This window comes from Hippopotamus amphibius, chromosome 1, assembly GCF_030028045.1.
Source record: "Hippopotamus amphibius kiboko isolate mHipAmp2 chromosome 1, mHipAmp2.hap2, whole genome shotgun sequence".
Taxonomy (NCBI): domain Eukaryota; kingdom Metazoa; phylum Chordata; class Mammalia; order Artiodactyla; family Hippopotamidae; genus Hippopotamus; species Hippopotamus amphibius.
This window is the reverse complement of record NC_080186.1, coordinates 66,792,347-66,817,526: the sequence shown is the minus strand read 5'-3', so window position 1 is coordinate 66,817,526 and position 25,180 is coordinate 66,792,347. Positions and strand designations below refer to the sequence as shown.

The 25,180-nt window shown below is 40.0% G+C and overlaps 1 pseudogene; it reads right to left on the bottom strand.

Moving 5' to 3' along the window:
* The window catches only part of LOC130861447 (E3 ubiquitin-protein ligase RNFT1-like), a 36,573-nt pseudogene extending 13,331 nt beyond the window's left edge, over nucleotides 1-23,242 (bottom strand).
* Nucleotides 23,243-25,180: the final 1,938 nt, after the last annotated feature.

Genomic DNA, 25,180 nt, shown 5'->3' with positions numbered 1-25,180 from the left:
TGCTACCATTCTGGTACAAGACACTATCCTCTTTTCTTTGGGTCACTGTGGTAGCCTCCAAACTAATCTTTCTGTGTCTATACTAGCCGCTCTACAGTCTATTCTCAACACAGTAGTCAGAGCAGTGCTTTCAAAATTGAAGTTTTATGTCACTCCTCTGTTCAAAACCCACTGAAGGGTCCCCATTTCACTCAGAATAAAAACCAAAGATTTCACAGTGCCTACAGGGTCTTGCATCATCTGGACTCTTGTGACTTCTCTGACCTCATCATCTACCGCTTTCCTCTTTGTGTGCTTCACTCCAGCCCTACTGGCCTCCTTGCTCTACCTCTGACATGTCAGGTGTGCATGTCTTAGTGTCTTTTCTCCAGCTGTACCCTATGTCTGGAATACTTTTCTCTATTTTTTTTTTTTTAAATTGAAATGTAATTGCTTTACAATGTTGTGTTAATTTCTGCTGTACAGCAAAGTAATTCAGTTATACATATACATACATTCTTTTTCACATAAGCCATTATGGTTTATTGCAGGATATTGAATATAGTTCCCTGTGCTCTAGAGTAGGACCTTGTTGTTCATCCATTCTATATGTAATAGTTTGCATTGCTAACCCCAAACTCCCAGTCCTTCCCTCCCCTATCCCCCCTTGGCAACCACAAGTCTGTTCTCTATATTTGTGAGTGTGTTTTGTAGATAAGTTCATTTGTGTCATACTTTAGATTCTACATGTAAATGATATCATATGGTATTTGTCTTTCTCTGTCTGACTTACTTCACTGAGTATGATAATCTCTAGGTCCCTCCATGTTGCTGCAAATAGCATTATTTTATTCTTGTATGGCTGAGTAGTATTCCATTGTATATATGTACCACATCTACTTTATCCATTCATCTGTTGATAGACATTTAGGTTGTTTCCATGTCTTGGCTATTGTGAATAGTATTGCTATGAACATTGGGGTGCATGTATCTTTTCAAATTATAGTCTCAGTGTATGCCCAGGAGTGGGATTGCCGGGTTATATGGTAACTCTATTTTTAATTTTTTAGGAATTTCCATAGTGGCTGCACCAACTTACATTCCCACCAAGAGTATAGGAGGTTTCCCACACCCTCTCCAGCATTTGCTATTCATAGACTTTTTAATGATGGCTGTTCTGACAGGTGTGAGGTGATACATCATTGTAGTTTTGATTTGTGTGGAATGCTTTTCTCTTTGACCCAGCATGGTTTGCTTCTACACCACCTCTTTCAAGTCTTTGCTCAAATCTCACCTTCTCAGTGAGGCCTATCCTGATCATCCTATTTAATATTGCGACCTGCTCCCTGATTCTACCACTGGCATTTCCATTCCCTTTCCTCTGCTCTACTTTTTCCTCATAATGCCATTGATCATGTAATAAATGATTTAATTTACTTAGGCATTATATTTATTTTTTCTGATCTGTCTTTCTCTACTAGAATTAAAACTTCAAACAAACAGAAGTTTGTCTGCTTTTTCACTTGCATCCTTAGAGTCTTGAGTGCTTGGCACATGAGAGGTACTGAATAAATATTTATGGAATGAGTGCATGATTCACTCATTGAGGCTGAGTACATTGCTGATCGAATCAAATCAGGACCTCTTAGTAAGAAACAAAGGAGAGGAGCTGTGGGATGGGCAGTTAACAATATCTGACATGGATTCTAAGATGCCGAGCTACGCACTGGGGAAACTGGGTTATGGACTGCTTGAGGAGTTATTTGAACTTTCCCCCAACTTCGATATTCAAATTACATAGAAACTACATTTTATTTCCTGAACTTATTTTATTTTAACAAGAATAAGCTTAGTATATCTTTATGGATTTTATGAACCAGCGGTAACATTGAAATGGTTTTAGTCTTACAGAGATGCCATAGTACCAGGGCTGGGGGGATGGAGGTACGAATATGTATAAAGACACATGGTTCCCGGCACGTAGGAAACACTCAGTAAACATCTGCCGAATTTTTCCCAGGGCTGTTCTTATCTGTAAAAGTAATCAGAGCAATATATGATGGAATATATTGAATATATCATAGTATCTTACTATTGGAAAGGAGTGGAATGACGGACCTCCTCTTTAGTGTTCTTTACAGGTTAGTCAAAAGGAGCAGAGATGAGCTAAAATCTGCCTTCCTTTAAATTTTACTCTTTGGTACTCAAAACAAATCTATACACTTTTATACATGAGATCCTCTCAAGTATTTGAAGGCAGCTGCTGTATCTTCTCTTCTGCAGAGTAAACACCCTCAGTTTCTTATCTAGCTGTTTCAAGAAACTTCATCATCCTGGTCACCCTGTTTTGGATGAAATGCAACTTCACAATATAGTTTTAAAAAGTTAGTGGCCAAAGTGGTTCATAGCACTGCTAATCAAGTCCAATACAATAAATTATGGAAAGATCCCTAGGCATTATGCTGAATAAACATTTGTACGAATACAAATAATACAAATGTATTAGTGAGAACTCTTGGTTGCAAATTACGAAAGGTCCAGCTCAAATCGGTTCATGAAAATGATGAAATATGAGAATAAATAAAGTAAGCAAGCAGTCAAGCAAGTACGTAAGTGGTGGAGGAATATTGACTAACATCTAAAAAGTCAGATGTAGGTCTGCTTCTAAGTAGAGCTGGAGATCCAGGGGCTCAAATATCATCTGAACTCTGTCTTCATTGCTTAACTCTGTTTTCCTTTGTGTTTTCTTCACACCCAGGCAGGCTCTCTCCAGATATTTCTTCTTAGAAGCTCCAAGTTTGTATCTTACCAAATTCGCAACCCTACTCTGTGCTAAGGAGAGAATTCTGGAGGAAAACCAATATTTAACGGAAGAGAAAGACACTTTGCTAAACTTCCAGACTGTAAACTCTGTCATAAAGGAAATGATTTCAGAGTAGTATGACTTGCTATAACTGAAGCCATATTGGCTTTTAGTGACAGCTGCTTCCTTTTTTTTTTTTAGGACTTTTATTGAGATATAATTGAAATACAACAAACTGCATATATTTAAAGTGTACAATTTGATATTTTTCTTTTTTTCTATTACTATTTAAAACATGGCTTAGTTTAACTTTTTTTAGTATACAATTTGATATTTTTTTCTTATTAGTAATGTATATATGGCAAACCCAACCTCCCAATTCATCCCACCCCAACACCCCCCACCCCCGGCCCCCATTTTCCCCCCTTGGTGTCCATATGTTTGTTCTCTACATCTGTGTGTCTCTTTCTGCCTTGTAAACTGGTTGATTTGTACCATTTTTCTAGATTCCTTATATATGTGTTAATATACGATATTTGTTTTTCTCTTTCTGACTTACTTCACTCTGTATGACAGTCTCTAGGTCCGTCCATGTCTCTCCAAATGTCCCAATTTCGTTCCTTTTTATGACTGAGTAATATTTCTTTGTATATAAGTACTACATCTTCTTTATCCATTCATTTGTCAATGGACACTTAGGTTGCTTCCATGACCTGGCCATTGTAAATAGTGCTGCAATGAACATTGGGGTGCATGTGTCTTTTTAAAATTTATTTATTTATTTGTTTATTTTTATTTATTGGCTGTGTTGAGTCTTCATTGCTATGAGTGGGCTTTCTGTATTTGCGGAGAGCGGGAGCTACTCTTTGTTGCCATGTGCGGGCTTCTCATTGCGATGGCTTCTCTTGTTGCAGAGCACGGACTCTAGGCACATGGGCTTCAGCAGTTGCGGAGTGTGGGCTCATTAGTTGTGGCTCATGGGGCTCCAGAGTGCAGGCTCAGCAGTTGTGGCACATGGGCTTAGTTGCTCTGTGACATGTGGGATCTTCCTGGACCAGAGCTTGAACTCATGTCCCTTGCATTGGCAGGCAGACTCTTAACCACTGCGCCACCAGGGAAGCCCTGTGTGTCTTTTTGAATTATGGTGTTCTCTGGGTATATGCCCAGTAGTGGGATTGCTGGGTCATATGGTAACTGTATTTTTAGTTTTTTAAGGAACCTCCATACTGTTCTCCATAGTGGCTGTATCAATTTACATTCCCACCGACAGTGCAAGAGGGTTCCCTTTCCTCCACACCCTCTCCAGCATTTATTGTTTGTAGATTTTCTGATGATGCCCATTCTAACTGGTGTGAGGTGATACCTCACTGTAGTTTTGACTTGCGTTTCTCTAATAATTAGTGATGTCGAGTAGCTTTTCATGTGCCTTTTTGTCACCTGTATGTCTTCTTTGGAGAAAATGCCTATTCAGGTCTTCTGCCCATTTTTTGATTGGATTGTTTTTTGTTTTTATTTTATTTTTATTTATTTATTTATTTTTGGCTGCATTGGGTCTTTGCTGCATGCAGGCTTTCTCTAGTTGTGGCGAGTGGGCTTCTCATTGCAGTGACTTCTCTTGTTGTGGAGTACGGGCTCTAGAACGCAGGCTCAGTAGTTGTTGCTCTCGGGCTTTGTTGCTCTGTGCCATGTGGATCTTCCTGGACCAGGGATCAAAGCTGTGTTGCCTGCATTGGCAGGCGATTCTTAACTACTGCACCATCAGGAAAGTCCCGGGTTGTTTATTTTTTTGATATTGAGGTGTATGAACCGTTTATATATTTTGGAGATTAATCCTTTGTCTGTTGATTCATTTGCAAATGTTTTCTCCCATTCTGAGGGTTGTCTTTTTATCTTGTTTATAGTTTCCTTTGATAGCTGTTGCCTTTTGGATGAACTCATATGCTTCTTAATTTTGTGTCTTCCAGAATTCTCCCTGGAATTGATGTCAAACTCATCACTTGAAGGTTGTAGAATCTATCCTTTACAAATCTGGGAAGTTAAGATATCATTTCCCATACTGTACACCAGAAACTAACACATTTTAAATCAACTATATTTCACTAAAAAAGATATGATTTCCCTGTCTTTTATCTTTTGATACCTGTCTAGTTCACACTGATTCTTCAGAGATCTACAGTAGTTCCACAAATATTTATTGAATACCACTTAACAGGACTTTCCTTATTCATATTTGCAAGTTTTTGGATTCTGAGACAGGAATTCATTTAGGCTTAGACACCTTTAAATCAAAGATTAAAATCCTACCTGTTGGAATCTGCCCACCCGCCTTGACCTTCTAGGTCCACATCAAAGAAATTTTTAGTTTGGATTTTTGGTTTTAAGAAACAGAGAGCAATCAGGTTAACTCTAGATTACGGAGAAAGCTTTATTCTAAGGTTACATGTAGCCGTGAGGAACAAAGGGAGCTCATAAGAACAGAGAAGTGGATTTCAGGGAAACTGGTGTCTGTGAGGAGGGAGGCCCTAAGCAGCAGGAATTTATGAGTCTTTTGACTTGTATCAGATCAGTTTTTGACTCAGTCAGTTGTGACTGTGATCTGTGACTCACTGTTTTTCTTGGTCTGTCTTTTTTTTTTTCCTACGTAAAAACAGCTTTATTGACATAACTGGTATACAATAAACTATACTATACTATTTTAAAAGTATATAATTTAATAACTTTTGACATGTTGTACCTGTGAAATCATTACCACAATCAAGACAGTGAACATATTTATCACCCCCCAAAGTTTCCTCATGTTCTTTTGTAATCTGTCCTTCCTTATCCTTTCTGTCTACCCCCTCACTTTTTTTTTATTACTTTTTATTTTTTTAAGCTCTTTATTGGAATATAATTGCTTTACACTCTTGTACCAGCTTTTGTCCCCTCTCACTCTTGTCCTCACCTGTTCTCTGTCACTATAGACCGGTTTGCATTTTCTAGACTTTTATATAATGAGAATCATGGTGTGTGTACGTATGTATGTGTGTGTATATATATACATATATACACATATATATATATTCAAATATACAATACACTTTTGTTAACTATAGTCACCATGCTACACATCACATCCCTAGGACTTATAACTGAAAGTTTGTACCATTTGACCAACTTCACCCATTTCCTCCATGTCTTGGCTATTGTAAATAATGCCACAGTGAACATGGGGGTGCAGATATCTCTTCAAGACAGCGATTTTGTTTCATTCATATGTATAACCAGAAGTGGAATTGCTGGATCATATGGTAATTCTATTTTTAATTTTTGAGGAACCTCCATACTGTTTTCCATAGTGGCTGTACCAATTTACATTCCCATTTGTACATTCCCAATAGTGCACAGGGGTTCCCTTTTCTCCACACCCTCATCAGCATTTGTCATCTCTTGTCTTTTTGTTGATAGCCATCCTAACAGGTGTGAGGTGATATCTCATTTTGATTTTGATTTTCATTTCCCTAATGATTAGTGATGTCGGGCACCTTTTCATGTACCCATTGACAATTTGAATATCTCCTTTGGAAAAACGCCCATTCGATCCTTTGCTCATTTTTAATTGGATTACTTATTATTTTTTGGTATAGAGTTATATGAATTTTTAATATATTTTAGATATTAAGCCCTTGTCAGATGTGTAGTTCACAAATATTGATATTTTCTCCATTCAGTAGATTGCTTCTTCATTTCGCTGATCTATTAAAGTCTTTTGCCCTTATTTTCTAAGAATGTATTTTCTTTTGAGAATTCTTTATATATTCTAGATAAAAGACCTTTATCAGATATGTGATTTGCAAATATTTTCTCTCAGTCTTCCTTGATCTATAGATTATTTGGAAGTGTGTTATTTAGTTTTAAAATATTTGGGGATTTTCCAGCTATCTTCCTGCCATTGATTTATAGTTTACTTTCTTTGTGACCAGAGAATATACTTTATTGTTCTTGAATACTGTTAAATTTATTGGGGCTTTCACTTGAAAAGAACATGTTTTCTGCTGTTGTTGGGTGGAATGGCCTATTAATGTCAATTAGGACAAATTAGTTCACAGTTGTGTTAGTTTCCTAGGGCTACTGTAACACAGTGCCACAAAATGGGTGGCTTAAACCAGTAGAAATTTATTCCCTGACATTTTTGAGGCTAGAAACAAAAAATCGAGATGTCAACAGGGTCTTGCTCTTTCGGAAGGCACTAGGGGAGGATTTCCTTGGCTTTTCCTAGCTTCCGGTGGTTGCTGGCAATCTTTGGTATTCTTAGGCTCAAAGATGTGTCACGCCAGTCTCTGTGGCCATTGTCACATGATGATCTCCCTGTCTGTGTCCCAATTTCTCTCTACTTATAAGGACATACAATATACTAGTCATTGGATTAGGACTAGTACAACCCCTTGTCTAGTACACTTCATTTTAACTTGATTACATCTGCAAAGACCCTGTTTCCAAAATAAGGTCACATTCATGGGTATCAGGGGTTAGGGCTTGAACATATCTTTTTGGGGGACACAACTCAACCCACAACAATAATGTTCTTCCATGTTGTTACTGATTTTTATGGGTACTTGTTTTATCAGTTATTGAGAGATGGATATTGAAATCTCTGATTATAATTTGTGGATTTATTTTTTCTTGCAGTTCTATTGGCTTTGTTTCATGAATTGTGCTCTGTTATTCAGTGCATAAACTTTTATGGTTATTATGTTCTTTGAATGAACTGACGCATTTATTATTACGAAATGACTCTTTGTCCCTGGTAATATTTTTTGCTTTGAATTCTACTTTGTTTGATGTTAATACAGCCACTGAATCTTTCTTTCAATTAGTGTTAACATTGTGTATTTTTGCTCATCTTTTTACTGTTAACCTATTTATATCTTTATATTTAAAGTGAGTTTCTTTATATTTAAAGTAGGTAGTATTTAATTGTGTCTAACTTCTTTTTTATCCAGTCTTCAAGTTTACTTAAATTTTATTCTGGAATGTCTAATTTGCTATTAATCTTACCAATGTATTTTTCAGACATTACAGCTTTCATCTTTAGAGTTACACATGCACACTCACACATATAAACATATATATGTATATATAATTATTATATATTATAATTCAATGTATTTGGGCCTTTTTAAAGTCTCTTGGACATTTTAATAGAAATAAATTCTGGCTTAAAATATACATATATGTCTTTTGTCTCTACTTAATATCTTCAGTCTTTTCTCTAAATTTTCCAACATATGGAATACAGTTATAAGAACTTTTAAAATGTATTTGTCTACTAAGTTTATCATGTGTGTCCATTCTATATCAGTTGACAAATTTTTCTCCATCTTATCAGTTATATTTTCCTACTTTATTTTGCACACCAGGTAATTTTTGATTGGATGCCATATGTAGTGAATTTTACCTGCTTAGGTGCTGAATATACATACATTTTTTGGCGCTGGATACTTTTTGTATTCCTATAAATATTTTTGAATTTTGTCCTGAGATGTTCAGATTGCTTGGAAACACTTTGATTCTTGTTAGCTGGGCCACAGCAGAATTTATTCTAGGGCTAAATCTTTCCCACTTCTGAGGGAAGACCCTCCTGAGTACTCTATGTGATGTCCTACGAATTGTGAGTCTTTTTTTTCACATTGGATGGTGGAAACAGGCACCATTTTTAGACAGGTGGAGGCATCAGGTATTGTTATTGTGATGGTTAATTTTATGTGTCAACTTGGCTGGGCCACGATGCCCAGATATTTGGTCAAAGATTATTCTGGATATTTCTGATAAAGTATTTTTGGGGGGATGAGATTAGCATTTAAATTGGTGGAATTTGACAAAAGCAGATTACCTTGCAAAATGTGGTAACTCTTCCCTGGGTCTTCAGCCTGCGAGCCTACCCTGCAGATTTTGGATTTACCAAGTCTCCACTATGGCATGAGCCAATTCCCTAAAATAACCCCCTCATTCTATATATATATTTATGTCCTGTTGATTCTGCTTCTCTGGAGAACCCTAACAGTTACCTCTAATAATTTCTAGTTTCCTCACACACATGCTCTGATCAGTACTCAGCTGATTATTTAAGGAGAACACTCTTTAGATGTCCTGGGTTATCAATCTGTGTAGCTCTCTTTTCTCTGGTACTGTCTTTTGTGAGCCCTTGCTGACTTGGTCTTATTCTCCCAGTACTGTCTCATCAACTTAGGGAGCCTGCCAGGCTCCACCTGGGTTCCCATCCCTGAGTGCCTGGAAACTCGAGAGACAGGAAGCTGGGGCAATTGCTGGGCTCCCTTTGTTTGTTTGCCATCATTCAGGGATCCGTGTTCCTCATTGCCTCCAGTATCTAGAAAATCAGTGTTTAGTATATGTGTTTGGGTTTTTAGCTATTTCAAATGGGATGGTAAATCTGGTCCCTATTACTCCATCTTGACCAGAAGTTAAAGTTCTTTGGTATATCTTCTTGCATCTTCTCACCAATCTCGCTAGATTTATATTTACTCATTGTTTTTGTTCACTAATTTTTGTTTCCTTGAGATTGGAATTTTCCTGTTGCTCCTTTTGTCTTTATGCATGCATCTTTTTTAGCTTTAGTTTTTACAGACAATCTGTGTATGAGCTGCCCTTGTGTTAAATGCTCTCTTCTCACTGAGCTACCTGGACATTGTGGAACTGATTCTGTGGACAGATGCAGATTCAAGCCTGAATGTGCAGGACTTCCTAGGTGGTGCAGTGGTTAAGAATCCACCTGCCAGTGCAGGGGACACGGGTTCGATCCCTGCTCCAAGAAGATTCCACCTGCAGCAGAGCAACTAAGCCCCTGCACCACAACTACTGAGCCTGAGCTCTAGAGCCCATGAGCCACAACTACTGAGCCCACGTGCTACAACTGCTGAAGCCCATGTGCCTAGAGATCATGCTCTGCAACAAGAGAAGCCACAGCAATGAGGAGCCTGTGCACCACAACACAGAGTAGCCCCCACTCGCTGCAACTAGAGAAAGCCCCTGTGCAGCAACGAAGACCCAACACAGCCAATAAATTAAAAAAAAAAAAAAAAAGAAAAGACTGAATGTGCTTCTCATCTGCAACCAGATTTTGGACAGTTTTTCTTAGAAGAGCTGTTGAACAAGACAATCCCTATACAGAAGAAAGCCTATTTTTATTTTATAGAAACAAGATAGTAGGTGAATAATTCAATTTACTTTTGTCACGTCTTATGTCCCTCTGTCATACTGGAGTGTAAGCTCCTTGACAGCAGGACAGTGTCTGGTTTATCACTGCATTCTAACCATCTAATAGAATGCCTGGGACTTGATATCTATTCTCATATCTATGGAACAAATGAGTATATACCCTCTGCCCCAAGTGGTCCTATCACTGTTTTTCCTGCTGTGGACAAATCTCATTAAAACCTTCTGATTAAAAATAAGCAAACCCAGCAAATGCCCCCAAAACCTTCTGATTGTCCTCAGCCTTTCTTAGCTTTCTTATAATTATATGCCATTCTTCTTTTCCATGACTGTTTACACTGTAAATGTCACCTTAGGAGATGGTTATTTTGGAACCACTCCTCCACTTGGAGGGAGATTTTTGAGATGATTTTAGCCCTGATGCACTTATCCAAAGTATGTTGGATTAGGTATCTGAAGAATTTGTCAAATTTTTGTGCCACTAATGTCCTATTAGAGTGCTATTCTATGCTGATTGGTAGTTTCTAAGCAATATTATTAGGCTTATTATTTTCCATCTTCACTTAAATGGGGAAACAGCCGTGGGATAAACCCTAGACTAATTTGTTCTTTGTAGACATGAGTAGCCTCTGATTCTAAACATATGAGGCAAAGCCTAAAAGAAAGTTAAAGTAACATTTGACAAATAAGAACTGTGGGCATTGAGAAACATTATTCATTTAAAGATTTTCTTAATTTTAACAGTCTTAACACAAATTAACACAGATTATTTATAAAGCAATTTAACAAACAATCTGGCACAGGAAGAGTCTTCAATAAATAGTAGCTATTATTATTATTGTTGTTGTTGTTAAAGTATTCTCCTTTGCATCTTCCTTCTCTTAGGTCTGTCTACATAGTGATTCTTTGATATCTATCATATGCAAATACATGTTACTAAAAAGATCTGTGAAAGAACAATTGAGTTGTGCCTTTATTTCATGCACTAAGTTCCCATTTGGTTTGTTTCCTGGTGTGAAGGCTGGCGTCCCTATGGCTATTGTGTTGCAGCCCTTTCCTTTTCCACGCTTTGTGCCATCCATTCCAAACCAGCTCTATCACTTTGTTTGCCTTTACATAGTCAATCAGTTGCTGTAGCTTCCTCAGATGCTTACAGCCAAAGCCTCCCGGCTTGGCTAGGGAATTACAAACAACAATCACAATAATAACAGCTATTATTTGTTGACTGCTTTCTCTGGATTAGGCTGTGTAGTACTTAACAGTATGTCATGTAATTAATACACACATTTTTGTAGAAGTCAGTTTGTGGGTGATGGTATCCTGTTAAGGTAATGCTACTGTCATCCCCCAGTTCTGGCCAAGTCTCATTTAAGTGTGCTATCCATGTCATAGCTTTATTACTGGGACATATTAATACCATGCCTGTTGTTAAAAGTGGGCAGGGGTGGCGTGGAGAGCATCAGCTCCCAGAGGGCAAAGTGGAGGTGATGTGACAACAAACAAAAAACACAAGGGGAAGTGTATTAGTTTTCTGTTGCTGTTGTAACAAATTACCACCAATTTAGTGGCTTACAACAATATACACTTATTACCTTAATATTGGGTTGGCCAAAAAGTTTGTTTGGGTTTTTCGTAAGATGTTACAGAAAACCCTGGATGAACTTTTGGGCCAATCCAATAGTTCTGATGTGGGTTTCACTGGGCTAAAATCAAGGTGTCAGCAGGACTACCTTCCCTTCGGGAGGTTCTAGGAGAGAACCTGTTTCCTTGCCTTTGCCAGCTTCTAGGAGCTGCTTGTATTTCTTGGCTTGTGGCCCCTTTCCATCTTCAAAGCAAGTAATATCAGGCTGTCATTCTCATTCTGCCATCTCTCTGGTTCCTTCTCTTCTGCCTCCCTCTTCCACCTATAAGGACCCTTGGATTACACTGGGCCTATCCATATAATCTAGAATAATCTCCTCAGCTAGTTAGTAATCTTTTTTTTAAATTTATAAATTTATTTATTTGTTGGCTGCATTGGGTCTTCATTGATGCACATGGGCTTTCTCTAGTTGCGGTGGGGGGGGGGGGCTACTCTTCATTGTAGTATGTGGGCTTCTCATTGCCTGGGCTTCTCTTGTTGCAGAGCATGGGCTCTAGGTACATGGGCTTCAGTACTTGTGGCATGTGGGCTCAATAGTTGTGGTTCACGAGCTCTAAAGCACGGGCTCAATAGTTGTGGCACACAGGCTTAGTTGCTTTGAGACATGTGGGATCTTCCTGGAGCAGGGATTGAACCCATGTCCCCTGCATTGGCAGACGGATTCTTAACCCCTATGCCACCTAGGAAGTCCCTAGTTAGTAATCTTAATTTCATCTACAACTTTTACTCCCCTTTGCCATGTATCCTAACACATTCACAGGTTCCAAGAATTGGATGTGGGCATTTTTGGAATGCCCATGCTCTTCCTTCCATAAGAAGTTAAATCCTTCTTATTGGGGCTTATGGAATAGCCAGGTCTTTCCTATCCCAGGAGATTCTCCTTATAGGGCCAAAACTGGTGACTTCACTATTCTTACATTAAACAATGCTGACTTTATTGAGTGTCTATGTGTAACACACCACAGCAGCAACAGCAAACATTTTACTTACATTATCTCTTTTAACCTCTATCAGAATCTTGCAATGTAGTTATTATGCCCCTTTTACATGTGAGGATACACAAGCTCAGAGAGGCTAAGGAGTGGGTCTGAGTCCATTTAGCTATTGCATGTTAGTTCCCTGTGCAACATAGTAAATTACCACAAATTTAGCAGCTTAGAATAATGTCCATTTATGAGCTCACAGTTCTGTGGGTCAGAAGCCTGGTCACAGTGAGGCTGGGTTCTCTGCTCGTGCTCTTAAAGGCTGAAATCTGGGTGTTGGCCAGGATGTATTTTTTTTCTGGAGCCTCTGGGAAAGAATCTGCTTACAAGCTCATTCTTGTTGGTGAAATTCAGTTCCTTGTGGTTGTAAGACTGAAGTCCCTGTGTTCTTACTGGCTGTCAGCTGGGGCCAGTCTCAGCCCCTAGAAGCCACATGCATTCCTTTCCACGTGGCTCCCTCCATCTTCAAAGCCAGTAATCAAGAGTCTTCCTTGTGTTGAATTCTTCTCATGCTTCAAATCTCTTTTGCTGAGGAAAAGCTCATTCCTTTTAAAGGTTCACCTGATTAGGTCAGGCCCACTGAGGCTCTCTTTAAGGTCAGCTGTGGTATATAATATAAACTAATTAAGAGAGCGATATCCCATCATATTCACAAGTCAAGGGGAAGGGATTATCAAAGGGCATGAGTCACTGAGAGTGGGTTAGAATTCTGCTCACCTCAAAGGAGTAAAACTAGGCTTCAGTCCATGTATATCAGATTCCAAGGCCTGTGTTCTTTTCACTGGGCCAGGCTGCATGTAAAGAAAAGATCCTTGTTTTTCCAACACAAAAGGTGGAAGTGAAGCATCAGGCTTCATGCTCAGAAGGGCACTGCTGGGCCCTAAGTGCTGCTGAAGGTCATGTGTATTCTTTGATGTGCTGGCTTCCTGGGCCAGGAATGAATGTGTCCCTTGATGAAGGATATCAGTTTCTTACACACGTACCTGCACTGTTCATTAGAGACAGATGCTGATTCCACTTTGTATACTCCAGTTTGTCCTTGCAGGTTCCTGTTTGTCTTCAGGTTCCGGATTGTTCTTGCTCTCCCATGATTTATGTCCAGTTTATTCCCCTCATCTGCCAGCTCTTCTGACTCACAGTGACTTCAGACTGACCACCAGACACAGAGGCAACAGCTTTCATTTCTTTCTTCACCAGCTCCCATTGTCACGGTCTCTGGTTAATGACTTTTCTTTGATCCTCCTTCTTTCACCCTCCAGGCTTTTACTTCCTTAACTTCCCCTACATTGTATAAGGTTTCATTTCTACAAAAAATCATCAGTCACTGTGATTCTGTTTCCCTGATTGACCCCTATGTGATAGAGTGTCTCTAAGCTTTCGGATATGCTGGTTCCTTTATCTTGAATGCCTTTTCCCCTTTCTCCATTGTGCTTCAACCCATCCTTCAGGGATGAGCTTAAATATCACCTTTTTTTATTAGCATGTCCCTGGTCCTTTTTCCCTAAATGTCATTGCCCTTCCTTTGAGATTCCACAGGACTCTACACATACCTCTGTTAGGAACTTCTGCTGTTTTGCGGTTGTTGTTGTTGTTTTTTAATATGATTGTATGGTTTTTTCTTTCTGTTTTTTTTTTTTTTAAATTAAATAATTAATTTGGTTATGCTGGGTCTTAGTTGCACCAGGTGGGCTCCTTGGTTGTGGCTCCAGGGCTTCTTAGTTGTGGTATGCGAACTCTTAGTTGTGGCATGCACGTGGGATCTAGTTCCCTGATCAGGGATCGAACCCAGGCCCCCTGCACTGGGAGTGTGGAGTCTTATCCACTGCGCCACCAGGGAAGTCCCAACTTCTGCTGTTTTATGATAGCTTTATTAGTGTCATTGTCTCTCTGAGGTCCAGCACATTAGGTGCATAAAAAGTCCTTAAAATTTGTAGAATGAAGAGTAATAGTAATATTCCCAGAATTTTAGAGCAAACAAAGATTCATATACAGATATATAGAATTTTTAATGACTTGTTCAGGGGTATGTGCGTAATCAGGACCTATGCCTCCTAACTCCCTGTATTTCCAAGGACTTGGGTGGAGATTCTGAAAGTGATTCTGGGAAGCTCAAATAATTCTATATAATTAGATATATATGTGAAAAGATTGAGAGTAAGATTAAAAGACAGCTTAGTAATAATGTAGAGAAAACCCCTACCTTAATAGAAACTGCACGAAGGAAATTAAAAAAAATTAGAAATAGAAATAATATCCACTTCTCTTAAGCAGATGTGGTGAATCTATTCTTGGTGGTCTGATTGTGTATTCTGTTATTAATTCGTGTTTTTCATTCTTTCATCTCTCCATCCATCCACTCATTTGTCCGTCATATATTTGCTGAGTATCTGTTACAGGCTCTGTTCTAGGTATTAAAGAAATGGATCGGAAAAGTATTTTCTCTCTAGGGGTTTACTGTATATTTGGAGAGTTGGGGGGGTGGTGCAGGCAGAAGGATGGCAAGTGTGTGTGTGTGTGTGTGTGTGTGCGCACATATACACATGCAGTAGGTACAATAAAGGTTAGAGGTATGTATTTTTTCTGGAATTTTAACACTCACACAAAGTCAGGAGATGAGGCCTCAGGACTGTACAAGGTAGGGCTCTGAAACTGAGTGCACTGCACAGAACCAGATGCCTTGTGAGACTGCCCAGTCCATAGAATGGGAATTAGAGCGAGGTGGCTCACCAGCCCAGGAGAGCTGGGGGTAGCATCCTGATTTATCATTCTTGTGGGGTGCCAAATTAAAAATTAACTTATACACTGATATAGAAACAGAAGTCCAGGAGGGACAAATGGAAATTGTTCTCCAGAGATAACCAGAGATCATACATGGGACTCCCAGAGAAACAACTCTGCTGAATATAAAAACAATGCAACTCACACAAGGAAAGGAACCACCATCAGAGGGACTCAGCAGATACAACTAGGAAGAGAAGTAACACCACAAGAACTGAAGATCGTAGAACTATCTAAAATAGACTATATACTTACTATATTCAATATTTTTAAGGAGAAGAATAAAAGGGAAAAAGCCCACAGAACAACAGGAGAGTATAAAAAATGAACTGGGAGATTAGAAAAAGAACTAAGAACTTTTGGGAAATAAACATTGGAATGAAAACTCAATAGTTAGGTTAAATAGTGGATTAGACATAGAATATAACGTTAGTAAATGGGAAGATAGCCTTGAGATAATCACTATACAGAGAAAAGATACTGAATCTGGGGGAGAGATTAGACTGAAAAGTTTCTACATGTATCTAATAGGATCAAAAATAACAGAATAAAATAGGGAAGAGGCAATATCTGAAGAGAAAGAGCTGACAACTTTTAGAAATAAAAAAAGGCATAAATCTTCAGATGAAAGGAGACTATCAGTCTGAGCAAGATAGATAAAGTCAAATTTATATCTAGAAACCTTGTGGAAAACCTGTATACCAAAGACAGAGAGAAATCTTAAAGTCTTCCCGAGAGAAGAGACAGAATACTTATTAAGGGCAATTAGATTGATAGACAGTGACTTCTTATCAGCATTAATAGGTGCCAGAAGGAAATGGAATGTTATTTAAAATTCTGAGGGGAAGATAAACTAATAAATGCTAACCTAGAATTCTATATATTCAGCTAAAGTATAATTTAACAGATTTTAGGAAAATGTCTGTCACAAAAATTTGACCCACAAATTACATTAAAAAATTTTAGCTTCATGATTTCTGCTGGAGAGTTGTTTAACCAAGGAGTACCTACAAGGGCTTTTGTTTCTTAAATGTTTCCTATTCATTGGGAAGCCCCAGGGCATAGGACAAAAGTGAGAGGATGAACAATGGGAATTTCTACTACTTTGCACAATAATGCAAGTTGCTATCTCTGTTGTGGACAGAGGTGCAAATTGTATACACCGGGAAAAGCATTAGTCTTCTTTTGTCTAGATTTGGGCTATATTGACTCTGAGGCTTAATATTTGTCATTGGAAGGTGAATGTATAAGTGTTTGAGCCAATAGTTAGTCATTGGATGATCAAGTAGGCACGGTTGCCTCTCACAGTGGTCACAAGACTCCAGAAATCCAGGCCAAAGCCCACCTTGAACTGCCTTAAAGTGGTCCCCAGTGATGATATTCTAGTTTGAATAACTCAGATTTAGGGAAATAACCTGCTGAGTGGTTACTGTATCCTACAGATTACTCAGAGCTGGGGTAGGTGGAGAATTGGAGGATGAACTCTAGAGTAAGACAATTCCTAATGGGTAGAGGGTGAGGTTATCCTAAAGGGGGGTGGAGAGTCCCATTCTGGAGGTTTGATGAAGACAAGGATGCAAGATTAGAAACTGGGACATGACCAACAGGACAGCACTGTGAAGGGTTTTAACATTTTTTCTAATTTTCCCTTGGATTTTAATGGCAGTTTTATTTACTATATAGTTAAGAACATTCACCCTCCACATTGTAATTTCCCTTGGCTATGCCTAACCTGTGACTAAAGTCTGATCTATCAGTACAGTGGAGAATCAAGGGATAGTGCAGTGAAAGGATGTGCGGCCTGCTCCACAGTCATCTCTGTTCTGAGGTGCATTGGAAGCATCAGCATCCTATCTATGGGCCTGTGATCCATCAGTGGTCCCAGTGGGCTTACAGCAGAGGGGAGAGGCACAATTTACAAAGCATAAGTATTTTTTCACACGTTTCAGGAACATTTCTGTAATGTAAGCCTCGTGGCTTTAGATACCATCAATATGCTGATAACTCCTAAAGTCAAATCTCAACCCAAATGCCTCCCCTGAATTTGACACTTGTATATCCACCACTTAGCAAATATTTTTCAGTTCCTATTAACTACTGGACACTAGGCTAGATCTTGGATAAATAGTGATAAACAAAATTCCTCGGTTCCCATCCTCATGGGGTTAGTGAAGGAGAGAGTTAAGCAAGTAAATTCACACAGGAACATATCTTTCTAAAGAGTGCCCAGTGCTTTGGTGGAAGAGAGATGGTGCCACAAGAGAAAATAGTGTGAGAGATGGCTTCACATCCAGTGGTCAGGAAAGGCCTCTCCAAGGAAGTTACACCCTTAGGTTGGGACCGAAGGATGTGGAGGTATCTGAGCCAGAGATGTATTAGGGAGACTAAAGCGGATGGAATGTTGGCTTTGATATGGGAAAGAGCTAGCATGTTTGAGGGACTGAAAGACGGTCAGTGTGCCTGCAATGTCTGAGTAAGTGGACTTTTTTTTTTTTTAATGGTGGCAATAAATCAAGGCGCTCAGTTAGTTAGGGAGGGGTGTTGAGAGAGGAGGCAAATCAGAGCTAGTTTAAGGAGCCCAGATCTAAAACATCAATTTTTCCTCTCATGTAAATTTTGTCTGTATTATATTATCTGTCATTTGATCAAGGAAATAGTTAAATACTTTCTCTAGGTAAGTATTCGAAGGTTATCTGGAAGTGAAAATGCTTTCTCGGATTAATCTTGCTCAGTCATCTGATTGTAGGAGAACATTTTGTGTTGCATAGTTATTTACGTGCTAGCCGACTTCTGGCTTGGGTTATTTGGTATTCACAACAACTAATGAGACATTTTGTGTGCTTGAAAAAGCAGAGGGGGAAAAACTGTTACAATTTTATCATTAACTCTTGGTTCTTGTGTAGTGTTCTCTTTGCTTAGACAGTGTTGTTTAAAAAAAACAGAGATTCTTATTTGTGAAGTCGTTTGATTTTCCTATTTAAAACCTTACGGATTCATTAATGTATTGCACCATCATTAATTCAATTCATCCATAGTTACATTTTGCATTGCTACGTCTATCTTAACTGTCATCAAATTCCTTTCACCAAAGGATTTTGTCTTTATTTACCGAGCTTTACCCTTTTCTTAGTCTTGATGTCTTCTATTTAAAGCTATGTTTTTCATTGTTTCAAGAGTGTTCGTTGGTAGAGCCCAATTTTTAAGACTAACGTAGTATGGCTTAGTGATATAGTGGAAATAGTATTGGCCTTAGTGTTGAAGTTGGACAGACCTGGGTGTGAATCCCAACCCAACTATTTACTTAGCTATGTCATCTTTGGTTAGTTACATAAACTTTGAATCTTACTTTTTCGTGTGTAGAATGGAGATAATGATCTCTTCCTTACAGAGTGGACAGGATGAAATGAGAGGAAGTGTGTAAAGCAGAGCATGTGCCTATCCCTTGGTAGGCACACAACTGCATATGTGGTCTTTAGCAGGTCAGACAGACTACTTAAAATTGCATTTCAAATAACGGACATAGATTTGCATTGGTTCTTCTGTGTTCTTCTACCTAGTCCCTTTGTGTCCAAGGATACATTTTGTTTCTCACTTGGGATAGAGAAAAAGTTGCTGGGTGGCACAAGGCTGGCTGTGGCCAGGAGGGAGCAGCAGACGGTCACACTGTCTCCTAAGGGAAGTACAGGCCAGGGTTTACGTAGAAGGTCCCAACCGTGGAGAAGTAAGTGTGGTTGGAAGCTAAATTCGAAAGCGCAATCCCGAGCTATAATCAAAAAGCCAGGTCATTCATTCAAAAAATACTCATTGAGAAACTATCAAGTGTCAGGACATATGCTAAGCACTGAGTTCACCAAAGGGACCAAAGCACAGTGCCAGGGGTCCTGCGATGGAGAGGGGAGGCCCACGATGACACTGCAGTGAGGTAAGTGCTATTGTAGTGGTACTGAGCAGGGAAAGGGTTCAGGGGTCTGTGAGTTTGAAGGAGATAGGACCAGTTATACTTCCAGGAGAGGAATGGGAGACAGAGTTTAAGAAACCCACACCTGAGCCAAGAATGAAATCAGTAGTTTAATAATAACAGGGGTGGGAAGGTATGCTGTGGGTCAAAGAGTGAAGAACACGTTCTGAGTTGATGTTTCTGGTCCTTAAAGGGATCACGCAAGGAACCAAGGAAGCAAGATACTGAGGCTGGTTCTGATAGGACCTGTGGGATGCTCCCTGGAGGTTGAACACTGCTCAAAGAACAGAGAGATGCTGCCTGATCCAACAAAGGGCTGAAAACTTGACCTTGCTTTCATTAACTTGAAGTAGAAATGATTTAAATTACTCTAGTGACCTGAAATAGTTTATATGTAATTTCTGTTGGATGTAGCCCAGAGCAGGATAAGATTTACCTACAGAGTAATCAAAATTTCTGATTTTATGGGATAGGAGAAATAGCAGTGAACCACTTACTTTTTATCCTGGAAATTCTAGTGGATTGCTGTGTTTGGGAATATTTTTGAAACTTTGTTAAGTATTCTAAATCTTAACTGGAAATCTCACCAAAGATTTTTTTTTTGGTGGTTGTGGGAGCTCAGAGATTAAATAAATTGGGTTATTCTGTTCACCTTGTCTGGCAATGTCTGGCTGTACAGATGTAGCATGAATGTGCCTCCAGGTACTGATATGTCAGAGCGCACATAGCTCATCTGGGAGCCGGGAGATACTCATTTGTTCAGTTCTGGTTATTGGCATTCTATTCATCTTCTTTTCTTTAAAAGTCACGCTCCGAAGATGGGGACTTCCCTGGCGGTCCGTGGTTAAGACTCTGCGTTTCTAACACAGGGGGCGCGGGTTCAGTCCCTGGTCGGGGAATTTAGATCCCACATGCTACATGGCCAGAAAATAAAGAAGATCCGTTCCTGTGACTGTCTGGGGGAAGATGCAGCTGAGAGAGTTATGCTGGAGAGACTAGAGGTATTTATCATCTTTCTCTGCAGCAAAGGTTTGTCAGGTTGATTTCTTAGTAAGGATTCATTTGAGAACAAGCAGCAGCACTAACTTGTGTTGACATTTTGATTTCAGAATACTGTGTTCCAAAATTTTCTCAAGTATTGTAACTCTGAGAAAGTGAGGATTTATGTAGGACATATTTTACCTGCTTCTTACTATAATTTATTCCTATAGTTCCTACAATTTCTCATTCTTATAGTTCATAGACCTAACTGTTGATATTTAAGCCAGTAAAAATCTGGAAATTATTTGCAGAGTGAGGCAAAAGGTACTCACTGGTTGAGTTACTAAAATCTGTGGATGTCTTAGAAATCATCAGGGGATTTAAAAATCACCACTTGAGCATATTTCTCCTTTCTGATTGTTGCATAGTAAACTCTGTTATCTGGATTGTTGTTTTAAGCTAGTATGGTTTGCAGTGATTTGTTACGCAGCAATAAGTAACAGGAACAGGGGATCAAACAGTTCATGGTAGGCAGCTGGGGTCTTGTTGAGCATTTAGTCACAACTGGCCCAGTAGTAAGCTAAGAGCTATTTAAAAGGTGAGTAGTTAGCAGCAGAGGAGGACCATAAGGGTCTTTGCTGTGATTCTTTTATTAGGGCTTGCTGGTGACTCCATAAATGTCCTTATTAACCACAGACACTTGGAGTTCCCTGGATTTATTGGTGATGAGCAGTGAGTGGAAAGGGGCAGTGCATCAAAACTTGGACCTCCTGCAGAGAGACTTTTTTTCGTTTTTATTTAGCTGTAATCACCATGCTGTACATTACATCCCTAAGACTTATTTATCTTATAACTGAAAGTTTGTACCTTTCGTCCACAATTTCCCTGTCTCTGGCAACCATCTGTTTTGTACCTATGAGTTTGTTTTTGCTTTTGTTTTTTTAGATTCCACACATAAGTGAGATCATGCCGTATGTATCTTTTCCTGTCTGATTTATTTCACTTAGCGTAACGCACTCAAAGTCCATTCATGTTGTCACAAATGACAAGATTTCATTCTTTTTTTAATGGCTGAGTAATATTCATTCATACATATGTATGTATATGTGTGTGTGTGTGTATAAAACCTCACATCTTCTTTATCCATTCATCTATTCACAGGCACTTAGGTTGCTTCCACATCTTGGCTGTTGGGAATATTGCTACAGTGAACACGGGGGTGCATAAATCTCTTTGATTAGTGTTTTTGTTTTCTTTGATAAATATCCAGAAGTGGAATTACTGGATCACATGGTAGTTCTGTTTTTGATTTTCTGATGAAACTCCATGCAGTTTCCTGTAGTGGCTGCTGCAGAGACTTTAATTCTGGGCCCTCCACAAAACTAGTAGCCTAAGGGTTATTTGGTAAAAGGGTCAGAGCAGCACACCCAAATGTGGTGTATTGGTTCCTTCAATCCAAAATGAAGCTGAATTGCTTTCCAGGGCTTATAATTTCTACCCCCGCTGGCAGTTTATGAGAATCCCCATTCCTTCCCACGCTTACCCATGCTTGTTATTGCCACGCATGTTAGTGTTTGCCAATCTGTCTGGTGTAAAATAAACTCTCACTATGATGTTACTGCATTTACTGAGTACTAATGAGGTTGGACGTCTTTTTTACATATTTATAATTTTTTGGTTCCTCTCTTCCGAGACATTTGTTTGTGGCTATTATCCATCTTTCTATTGGATTATTTATCTTTTGTAAAGCTTTTTTGATGTTATTTATATATTTTGGGTGGAATCCTCACTTGCTTGCTTTCTTTTGGCTAGACGGAAGAAAATGGTGAGCTTATGGTGAAGAAGGTTCTCATATCAAGGGGTCCCCTGGTATTTCTCTGGCTGCTCTTTTCCCTCTCCCTGAACCTCTTGCCTCATTGAAGACAGCAGTGAACTTTCCCCATGGGTTGCTTGAGAAGTGGGGGTGGGTGAGGGTGAGAGAGCGTGCAGGGGGAGGAAACACACCCCGATTCCTGGAATCTTCTGTTTCTCTATTGTCCAGTCACTGTTTCAAATGTTGCCTTGAAGCTGTGTTCCCGCCTTTGAGTGCCGCTGGTTCTTAGCGTTCGCCTGCTGTTCGTTTTGTCAGGTGTGGCGTGGGCAAGGGCTGGGCTCTGGCCGCATCCGGCCATGTCACCCTGGGATTCCCTGGTGCAGCTTTTTACGGCTGCCCTGGATGCTCGTCTTAAATTGACTTCCTCAGGATAACGGTGGGTAACAATGTGGGAGAGAAGAGATTATTTTTACCCTTGACTCGGTGTTTCTCTAGGAGGGCTCTGCCCGTTGAAGCAAAACCTCACTGAAAGATGGTAGAAATGGATTTCACATGCCAGAAATGGGACTATGTAAAAATGAAACCTTCTCTTCCTCCATAACGGAAAATTTCTAGACTGAACCCCTCTCCTGTCTAAGGCAGAAATCTTACTCCCAACATTTAGAAATAGACTCAGGTACTTCTGCCATGTTTCTTACACATTTCAGGTTTAAACTCAGTCAAATTTAGGATTTTCAACAGCACCTTCCACAACTTTCTTGTCCCCGGAGTTGCCGCTAAGTTTGGCTTGGGGAGAGGTGCAAATGCCATCCCGAATAGGTGGGGGAGTTCTGTGTGTCTAGGTCTTTGTTGCTGTCCCCCGAGAAAGTGGTTAATTTTTTTTTTTGGCTGCACTGTGCAGCATGTGGGATCTTAACCCCAACCAGGGATCAAACCTCCCCGCCCCCCACCACCCGCAGTGGGAGTGCAGTCTCAGCCAATGGACCACCAGGGAAGTCCGAGAAAGTACTTACCTTGTCGAGCCTTTGGCGTCCCCATCCCTGCCAGCATCCACAGAGTTGTTACCCATTTCCCATCCAGTCTTTAGCCTCATGGTCCAAGCCCAGGTCCTCTCATTCCTGGCTGTGTGAATTAGTTTTTTATTGCTGTGTAACAAATGGCCACAAACCTAGTGGCATAAAACAATACCTGTTGGGAGGCACCCTGAGGCCTGCAAAGCCCTGTAATTGCCCAGCTGTGAGACTGAAGAAAGAGCCTGGAGTTAGCGACAGACACATCAATGGTTTCCTGGACAGGGAATCTTACTGTCGGAAGCAAGGCCCTGGAGCGACACCCCGGCATGAGCAGCAGACGGCAGGCAGGACACGGCAGCAGACTCAGTCTCTGCTAGCGGGGGGAGAAGGAGGTTACAAGTTTTAGGGGAAATTAGCATCAAGTTGGCCCATCGATGACCAGGGAAACCAGCAGAGGGGCATGTCCCTCACCTCCCCTTTGATAAACTATCCCAGTGGAGACGTTCTGATCTAAAGATTAGAGCAGTCGCTAGCTGGGGCTGGGGTGGGGGCGGGGCGGGGGGGGTGCGGTTGGGGAAGCAAGCAAGTAGACAGTTTCTGATGAGGTTCTATGATTAAGAGGGACGGTCAGTCAGGCGAGTAGGGTGTAGGTGAAACAGACCCGGGTTGAGCAGGTCACATACAGAGAACAAGAGAACAGCCATCTTGAGTGGCCTGTTTGTACAAGATCATATATTATCTGACAATTTCTATGGGTCAGAAGTCCAGACACAGTTTAGCAGGGCCTACTGCTCAGTGTCTTATAAGGCTGAACTCAAGAGGGCAGCCAGGTTGTATTCTCACTTGGAGATTCTGGGGAAACATCTGCTTCTAAACTCATTCAAGCTGTTGGCAGAATTTGTTTTCCTGTGGTTTTATGACTGAGGTCCTCATTTTCTTGGTAGCTGTCAGCCAGGAACCGCTCTCAGCATCTAGCGCTGCCCCCAGGTCCTTGCCATGTGGCCCTCTCATAAGCCCTCCTCAAATATGGCTGTTTGCTTCTTCAAGGTGAATAGAAGAAGCTCTCACTTCCAGTCTCTCCCTACAGGGAAGGCCTTTTATAGGGCTCACCTGATTAGGCCAGGCCCACCCAGGATAATCTCCCTCTTAATTAACTCAAAGCCAACAGATTAGGCACCTTAATTACATCTTCATGTGGTACATGTATACAATGGAATGTTATTCAACCATTAAAAAGAATGAAATAATGCTATTTGCAGCAACATGGATGAATCTAGAGATTGTCATATTGAGTGAAGTAAGTCAAACAGAGAAAGAGAAATGTTGTATATCACTTCTATGTGGACTCTAAAAAGAAATGATACAAATGAACTTATTTACAAAACAGAAACAGACTCACAGGCTTAGAGAATGAACTTATGGTTCCTGGTTACCATGGAGGAAAGGTAGGGGGAAGGGATAGGGAGTTTGGGATAGACATGTACCCACTGCTATGCTTAAAATGGATGACCAACAAGGACCTACTGTACAGCACAGGGAACTCTGCTCAATATTTTGTAACAACCCGTATGGGAACCAATTTGACAAAGAATATACATGTATGTGTATGGCTGAATCACTTTGCTGTACGCCTGAAACTAACACAACATTGTTAATCAACTATACTCCAATATAAAATAAAAAGTTAAAAAAAAAAACTGAAAAAAATTATATCTTCAAGTTATCTTCACTTCTGTTACAGAAGATAACAATCTCAGTGGTAAAATATCATTATATTCACAGATGTTACCCACACTCAAGGGGAGGGGAGAACACATGGCAGACACAAGGGGATGGGAATCTTGGGACTATCTCAGCATTCTACTGGCAACACTGTGGGACCCTCAGGGCCGTAGTTCTCTCTGTCTGCTAACTTCTGTGTCTCTCTTGGCATCTGAGGCATAGGAATTTCGGATGCTTTGCTGTGCCTCTCAGGGACTAAGAAGAAACTCAAGGCTCTTTCCAGCTCTGCCAGGTAG